Source organism: Amblyomma mixtum, chromosome 3 (genome assembly GCF_055824585.1).
Source record: "Amblyomma mixtum isolate Tamu chromosome 3, ASM5582458v1, whole genome shotgun sequence".
Classification (NCBI taxonomy): domain Eukaryota; kingdom Metazoa; phylum Arthropoda; class Arachnida; order Ixodida; family Ixodidae; genus Amblyomma; species Amblyomma mixtum.
In genome coordinates this window covers 433,101,219-433,110,111 of record NC_143014.1, presented here as the reverse complement: position 1 = coordinate 433,110,111, position 8,893 = coordinate 433,101,219, and the positions used below count along the sequence as shown (strand labels likewise).

The 8,893-nt window shown below is 44.2% G+C and overlaps 1 long non-coding RNA gene across 1 annotated transcript; it reads right to left on the bottom strand.

The window, feature by feature from the left end:
* Positions 1–6,559: 6,559 nt before the first annotated feature.
* Positions 6,560–8,643, bottom strand: LOC149358133 (uncharacterized). The gene is made up of 3 exons (XR_016289948.1): positions 8,086–8,643; positions 7,933–8,016; positions 6,560–6,678 (listed from the first exon to the last, which is right to left on the bottom strand). It is a non-coding gene; the product is annotated as an uncharacterized LOC149358133 (long non-coding RNA).
* Between the last annotated feature and the right edge of the window lie 250 nt (positions 8,644–8,893).

Sequence of the window (8,893 nt, the reverse complement as noted above, 5' to 3'; positions counted from 1 at the left end):
GCCCAGGGGTCTGTGTGCCCCGAACTCCTCTGCACAAATTAAAGTGTCTATGATGATGATGAAGCAGGATTCAGGCGTCCACTGAGCCAGGGAGCCATTATGCGCACTTCCTTTTCTTAAAATGATCGGAGTGCAAAAACGTGGCCGACGCCAACGCCAATGAACACAATGAACGCCGACGGCCTACGGCTTCAGCACCACGTTTCTGGCACAACGTTCTCAATGCCTGCAGCCCACGTACCAATAAGCGCAATTCAGGCGTCCACTGTCCCAGGGAGCCAGTTATGCGCATTTCCTTTCCTTAAAATGATCGGAGTGTAAAACGTTGTCAACGCGAAGGCCTACGGCTTTAGCGCCGCGTTTCTGCCACGGCGTTGTCAATGCCAACGCATGCAGCGCACATCTGTCACTACCGCCACGTATCTTAAAGCAAGATTGAGGTGTCCACTGTTCCAAGAGGGCAGTTATGCGCCTTCCCTCTGGTTTAGGCGTCCACCGAGATGTGTGAGACAGGTAGTGCGCCATTTCCTTTCCTCAAAAACCAATTTACCAATTTTGCCCTCTGCTTTCCAAGCTCCCGTTCTATTGGTTTCGCAGCTTAAAATGAAGGAAAAGACGTTGCTAGCCGCCGCGTCTGTCATCGTAACCTGAAGCACCTGAGCTGCGGTTAGCGGGAATAGAAGGACAGAGAGAGGAGAGGAAGAATGAAAGAAGGGAGGAGGGGGGAGCGATAAAAGAAATCATAGGGGTAGCGCGGCAGAATACAATATGACCATTTTTTTTACCTACACTAGCTACACTGGTGTAACAAATGTATCATAAAATTGTGATACATTAACTGCACTAGTGTAATCAGTGCAGGAAAAAAATGGCCCTACTGTGTACAAATAGAGGGTGGCAAGGTGGGCTCGCTGCCTATCCAGTGTCCAGAACGCAGTCAACGTTACAGACGCCAAGCAGCGTATAGTTGCCCGATACGTCATAGTTTTCCCTCTCTAACCAGGTCCAGCAACAGTTTAACCACAGCTAATTTTTTCGCAGAAACCCTTCTGTCATGCTCGTCCAAGACTAAAAACGTTGGTCCAAGAAGAACTGAGTGGCGACACCTATTGGAGGAATGGAAAAGCAAGACCTCCACATACTATATCGACGTCAATGGCTATAATGACATCCAGGTGTAATTTTCGCGTGCAGTTAATTAATTACAACTCACGAAGCAAATTTTTCACGCAGCAAGGTCTCGTTACGCACTATCTAACATAATCATACTTTTGCACATTTATCTAGGACGACACAATTAATCGTGCGGACAAGTTTTGATATCAATCGATAGCGAGATAGCGAGCGCCACCTGTTGCGACGGCATCAAAATGTGAATGCAAAACCAAATCACGCAGAACTGGGCTGGTTCACGTATGTTTAGGAACAAACCACGCTGAGACAGGGCCAAATGCACCTTCGGTTCCCTTTGTTCGCGTTGGTTTCTTCTTTTCTGCCTCATGTTACCAGTGGTAGCTACAAAATACAAACCCTGTGATGGAGTCTCCACCGCAGCCGTGGCCTCGTGGCAGAGCGCCCGCCTCGGCTTCGGGAGGTGATGGGTTCGACTCCCGCCACCGGCCGGGTACCCACCGGTTTTCTCAAAATGGGTACAAGCTATGGCCCGGCCTGGTGCTCGGCTTACTAGGGCTACATTGCTTGGGAAAGGAGCCTGCGCCTTCAAATCCCGTCACTGTGGGCAGAGAGTCGTGTAGACAAAGCGAAAGAAACCCTGCCAACATGAGAGCCTTTTCAGTAACGGGGTTCGAGGGTTGGTGTGCGCTCGCAGCCAATCCCGCCCCTTCTACGTTTGGCTGATATGTCAGGACGGGTGGCATATCATGGGGCTCCTTTTTTGTGTTCCTCTGTTGCGTTAAGACGCTATGGTTCAATGTCCGACAGGTCTCCCCTTCCTTTTTTTTTTTTACTTTTCAAAACATTATAGCCACTCACATGCCGAGGAATGCTGCGCCGCTGAAATGTCCGAGGAAAAGTGGCCACACACCGTTGCAAGTTCATAACAACCACGCCAGCAAACGCATTGCCAGATTCAATGTTTAAGTGATCACACCTCATTTCATTTCTTCATTTATTCATTACCCACAGCGCCTGCAGACATTACAGAGGAGGGGCACAATGTTACAAAGCAGATAAAACAGACGTGAACGAGTACCACGCGGTTATTAAATACACATTTATACTCAAAAAAACTAAAAAGCAATGAACATCGAGAATAGGAATACTCAAAGCCACACTCAACACTCAGCTCAACATCGGACAGAATACATGATTCGATATAACGCTGACAACATCGCGAGGCAACTGGTTCCTCTCTAAGATGATTTTGGGGAAAAATGACGTCTTAAATAAGTTTGTACGCCAAGAAATTTCGCGCACTTTTAAACGATGGTCGGTATGTTCAGAGACATAGTAGGGCCATTTTTTTTTTACCTACACTTCGCGCAGGCTGGTGTAGAGTAGTGGAGGGCGGGGCTTATGCGATGACGTAACCATTGCACTCGGCGCTGCTGGCTGGAACCAATCGGATGAAACCGCGCGGCGGCTTCTGCAAGAGCAGACGACGAGCACTTGATTACGGAGCTTTTGGAAATAAAACGAAATTAATTGCTTTGAAAACTACGTTCTTTTTGTTGAATCAATAAAAAACACACGTACAGCACGCATAATTCTGCATTTTGTGCGCGTCGCCTTTGTCATCGAGCATCGTCTGTGTTTCGCTGTGCGCAACATGGACGCTGTAAAGTTGCTAGGCGCCGAGCTTTTGCTCGATTCTTTTTCTTCGGATGAAGAATCAGATGATGAAGTACAGTGTATGATGCTGGAACTAGCGCTGCACTTTCACAGGAGAAAAAGGAACCGTGTACCCCTGTACGTGGAGAGTACTGTGCCACGGTACGTGGATATGGAGTTTCGGCGGCTATTCCGCCTGTCCCAAGAAGCAGCGAGCCGCCTGACTGAAAAGTTCGAGGCGTCGGGCTTCTACCCACAAGCTACGCACGGCCGGCCAAGACTGTCAGCAGAGAAGACTGTTTTGATTGCCTTGACTTACCTCACCACGCAGAGCACCATGGTGCAAATAGCAAATTTGATGTGGCTGAGTCATCTGTGCAGAACAGTTTGAATCGGGTCCTCGACTTCTTGTTCAGCATATCAGAACAAGTTATCCGCTGGCCAAACGAAGAGGAGCGGAGGCGTAGCCACCAACTATTTGAGGAAATGAGCAACAAAAAGGGGATGGGCGGACTGCCGAAAGTAATTGGATGTATTGACAGATGCCACGTCGAAATCCCAAGGCCAGCGCAATCGGAGCAGTCGTACTACAACCGCAAAAAGTACCATTCAGTGATTCTGCAAGGAATTTGCAATGAGAGAAAGGAGTTCATTGATGTGTTCGCCGGGTATCCAGGATCCGTTCACGATGCCCGCGTCCTGAGAAAAAGTTTTTTTTACGAGGATGCAGAATTAAGACTGCCGAGGTACGAATGAATAATTCTTTACGCGCAAAAAAAAAAAGAAACATGTAGTCTGTGTAAAAGTGAACAATGTGCAAAGAAATCAGTGAGGATATCATTTTAGAGAAACGTGCATGCATTTGATTTATATGTGGCACTAGATGCAGAAATTTTGTAACTTATAAATGCATGGCAAGCCTTAGTTTTCTAGCTAAATTGAGATATACGTTTACTTAACAGGTGTTATATGTTTTTGAAGGCGGGTACTTGCTTGGAGACCCGGCGTACCCGTTGCTGCCCTAGCTACTCACGCCTTACAAGACATCCACAAAAGGGCTGGCTGCATACCAGGAAAACTACAACCGGACGCACAGCCTGCAGAGGGTTGTAATTGAGGGGGCCTTCAGGCTGTTGAAGAACCGTTTCAGGCGGCTGTTTTACATAAATGCCGCCTCCATCAAGCAGGTCGTCCTCATCATCATTGGAGCTTGTGTTCTGCACAACTGCATGATGCATACGCTACAATGATGATGAGGAGGATGATGATGAGATGGCAGCACCAGGTCTGGATGTCACGGCAGCGTATTCGCCAACTGCAGCCTGTATAGCCACTGCAGCCTGTACAGCCACAAGGCTTGAAACCACGGTGAATTGATCACGTTGACTGAATATTGTCACAATGGCTTACCGAAAAGGGATAATTATTCCCTAATTAATACTTAAAAGTGTATACCAACCTATCGTTACTAACCATGTAATGTTTAGTTTAAATTCAAAAGTGATATTCCAGCGCTGTGAATAATCTGTGTAAAAGTATGCAGAAAATGTTTTGAAAATCTTAAACGGCGTTATATGGCACTTAGCATCACGATTTGCGACCTAAAAGGGTAAAAAATTAAGAAATTAAATTAAAAAAAAACAGTAAAATTACAGTGGAGAGAGCGGAGTCGAACGGCCGACCTTCGATACGCAACACGTGGCTCTAATCCACTGCGCCATAGCGGCTTTTTTTTTTTTATTTATTGCACTGCGCCATAGCGGCGATGTCAAGCCGTCATTCTGAATGAATATTTATAACCAGCCTTAATGGTGGCTGCTACCTGCCGGTGGGCGGCGCTGTCATCGCTGGCTGTACCGGCTGCATTTGGCGAACACGCGTCACGGCACAGAATGATGACAGTGGCATTGAACCGTGCCCATCCGCATTCAGAGATTGCATTGCGAGGATGCTGTAGTAATTGCATTTCTAGCTGTTGTGTTTGCGTTTCGGTAGGCCGGCTGTAGTATTTTCGAAGTTGAGCCTAGCTATATATCTTGCATGTGTGTTCCTTTTCCTAATTATATTTATTCTGTAGTCTGTTTAAATGTACTTTTGCAGTGCGCAATTCTGAAATGTGCATTTTTTTCTCTTTCTGGGAATATTGTGAAGGTTTGGTTTGGTTTATTGGGGTTTGACATCCCAAAGTGACTCAAGCTATGAGAGACGCCGTAGTGAAGGGCTCTGAAAATTCTGACCACCTGTGGTTCCTTAACGTGCACTGACATCGCACAGCACACGGGACTCTAGAATTTTGCCTTCATCAAAATTTGACCCCCGCGGCCAGGATCGAACCTGCATCTTTTGGGTCAGCCAAGCGCCGTAACCACTGAGCCACTGCGGCGGAAAAGTTGTGAAGGAGCACCTCTTACCTTGACTTTGTCTGTAGTCTACTTGATGCATATAAAATGTACTTGCAGACTTTTTTCAAATGCTGACAAATTCCATGTGAAGGGTGCTATGTGTATATGTACACATTTTGATCCATTTATTCATGTTCATGATAATATATGTGTGAAGGATGTATGCCGATTCACTGTAAAATTAATTTGTGCAATTACATGTATTCCATTTATAATGCTGACAAACCGTGCGATAAGGATGCATGTTTCTTTTTTCACTGTATAGAGTATTATGTGTTCTTCGTGTTCTTTTCTTCGTGTTGATGTCTGTAGTACAAAATACAAGTGGAAGTGAGGTTTTTGATGTCCCTTACAAGACCCCTTAAAACAAACCACACTGTCTCTGTATATTTTGTTTGCAGGGCTTGCATATACAAGATGATGCACGCAAGAGTCTTTACTTCACTCGTTTTCTGAGGACTCCTCACAACATAGCAGCCTTGAAGAGGAAGCTGTTTATGTGTGTACTTCTTCTAGGCAGGTTTCTTCAATACCATATTCATACTGATGCTGTAATCAGGCCAAACTGGTGAATGCACCTCTCTGAACCATGTGCTGCTTTGGGTTATAGCTTGGTTACTTTGGTTTATCAAATGTAAGTTTGCCTAGTTGCCATTCCTTCAACATGCATTACAGTATTTTTTTTTAGAGTAGTCTGTGTTTTGCTTGACTAAAAATACAATAGGTGAGACAATTACGAAACTTGATCAAGAAGAGAATGGTTGCCTTGTGTGGTCACAATGCTCCAATAATGCCAGAAAAAGCATCACAGTACTGGCATTATACAAATATTTACCTCACTGAAAAGACTGGTACCCTTCATTGCTGTCACGTCAGCCGCACTGCACGTGGACAGGGTAAGAAACTACCAATATCCATTGTGGAATGTGTGTATGTGGCATGTATGTGTGAAGATTAAGTATGTATGTGAGACGACAATTTGGGAAAGAACCAGTGTTAGCCAGGCCTGGGGGTTTGCATCACAGATGGTTTGTATCACGGAGAAAAAGTGCTGTTTTTACTACAATAACATGCACTGTCCTAACATAAATATTGACAAGGTAATGAGTGAAACAAGAAATATGCATAAAGCTGTGTGACACATTCGAGGAAGCCCTAGCAAAAAAAATCAGACTTCATTGCTACAATAAAAAGTGAAAAATACAAATGATATGTTAGCGCCTCTCTGCTTTAGCAGTCATCATCAGTGTGGGCCTTTTTTTCTAATGCAGTTACCAATTTTTACAGTAAATTCAGTTTCTGCCTCTCAATATCCATCCTTTCGTCATGCCTTTTTTGTTGTTTTTCATTCTGTTTGGCAAGGGATTTTTCGAATATGTCACACAACTTTTCTGCGCTGTCTTTCCGCGCTCTCTTTTTCTTCGGTGGGGCTTCTGGAACGCTTTCTCCACACCTACTCGGCCCTTCTTGTGTGTCCTCTGTGACACTGAAAAGCAAGAACAAAGAATTTGTTTCTTCCTTCACATAGCATTTCATATGGCAGCAATGGTGAAAAAGACTCGCATTTCCTGCTGGGTTGCTGAACTGGCAATTGCACCTTTTAAGTTGGAAACAATGCATTTCCACGTGGAAACTGAATTTTGACTGGAATGACATCTGTTTCTAGCTGGAATATTGGACTGAAAATCATGTTCAGGTGAAAAATTTATCTTTCTAGTTGGCTTCAGCTGGAGCTACACCAGTGGGATTAATTACCTTCCATTTCCTGCTGGAGGATATCACTTCAGCTTGGCATTCAGCTGGAAATTTCTTTTTTCAGATGTAACTGGTAACCCTCATCAGTGTCTGTTGAGTCTGCATATTAATCTGGATTGGTCAAGTTGGTGTCTCATGTTGAATGCTGTAGCACTAGATACTTCATAAATGCCTGCAGTAATCAGTTATATGCACACACAACGAGTGGCGTTTTGAGTTTAACTGTATAACTTTGCAGCACCAGTTCACTGCATTTCGGAGTTGCAATAAATTTCCCTAGGAATTTTTTTTGCAGCCTGTTGAATGTTTCAGCCATTCGTTAATGAATCATACTCTAACTTAAGTGTCATTATTCCTTTCCGTTCATTTCTGTCGCAGACATATATAAGAAACGCATATCCTAATTGAGACCTGATGGTACCACAGAAAGTAGTTCCTTTCAATGCTACGACACAATGTTCCAATTGCATAAACTTTTGTTCCTGGCTAATGCAGTTATATAATAAACTTTTGCAGCCACCTTGATAGCCATGCACCTTCCTTATCTAATAAAAGGCTTTCACCTCAACTTTCGGTGCACATCAACACACATTATTCACCAAATATGTAACCAAGCAAGGTGAGCTGTAAGGTTCATACATATATTGTTTAAACGGTAAGTAAAAATCATACTTCTACGACTTCCAGCTTTAACTTAGACATTAGACCTGAAGGCACATATGCACTATGTAACCAAGAGCTTGCTCATGAATTAATGCAGAATGAACTGGACACCAGTGGATTGTCTAACATAAAGGTGATATCTGAGATGAAACCTATGTATCAGCTAGAACCACGTCCATGATTAATTAATAGATACTACAAACAGGCAATTTAAACAAAATTCATATATCTATAACTGTTCAATGGTTCAACAGTATGCAACAGCGCATTTATATACCTTCTGTTCGAACCATGTTTTGATCGTGAACTGAAAGATACGTACTCTGTGCTTGACTGCATGCGGCCGGGCCCTGCCAAGAAAATTGGCTGCACACTGTGTTGTCTTTCAAGGATTTCTGCCAGTTCACTGCGTAAAAATACATATGCTATGAAGACTGCAGGCACTCTACCAGGCTTGCGCATGCTTTACACCTACCGCTCGTAGCTACATGTCCGTCTTCCCCTTCCGGACTTGTCATTGTGGTCCTTAGTTCTCCTGTACGCCCGCTCCAGGGTCTTCCACTTGTTTTCAGCTTGGAGAGGAGTGACAGTGCCTGCTGGGAACTGTGCGTTCACATGCACTGCCACATCCTCCCACATAGCCTTTTTTGTATGGAAGACCCTGGCGCCATCACAAGTTTGGGCCTGCATATATGAACAGGGTACCATGTAGTTACTGTATCTGGATACATATAAAGTGCTCACGAAAACAGCTTAGAAGCACGAACTGCTGCTGGAACATTGCGCCAATATTACCTTTTTAGGTTGCATTAACGTGGCTACAAGGACCTCCTTTGGCAATGTCCTCCTTCCTTACACAATCTCTGCTCTTATTGATTTCCCTTTCTCAATGACGCGTCCCTTTATGTTCGTAGCCACGCTCGCTCCCGTGTGCCACCCGCGCGCATATGCTCAGCTTGCTACGAAAAGTTGGCTTCTCTTCCTAGCTAAGAAGCCTAGTAGTTGAGGTTGCTGTACGTGTAAGAGTAGTGAAAAAAAAAGACCACTATATCCGTACCATTTGCTTCCCATTATGTGTTCTGAAGCAACCAGTGGGGGTAAAAAAAGAACGCGTTTAAATTCTTGCACAATTACAGTAATTTCGTCAACAAAAGCAAACAAAAAAACGATTTTTTTCTTCAAAACCTAACATCAAATTTCAATTCAAAGGTGGTGCGCGAGGAATTTTTTGGCATCTATTATCATCGATAACCGATGAAGACAGATTTTAAGCATAATACAAA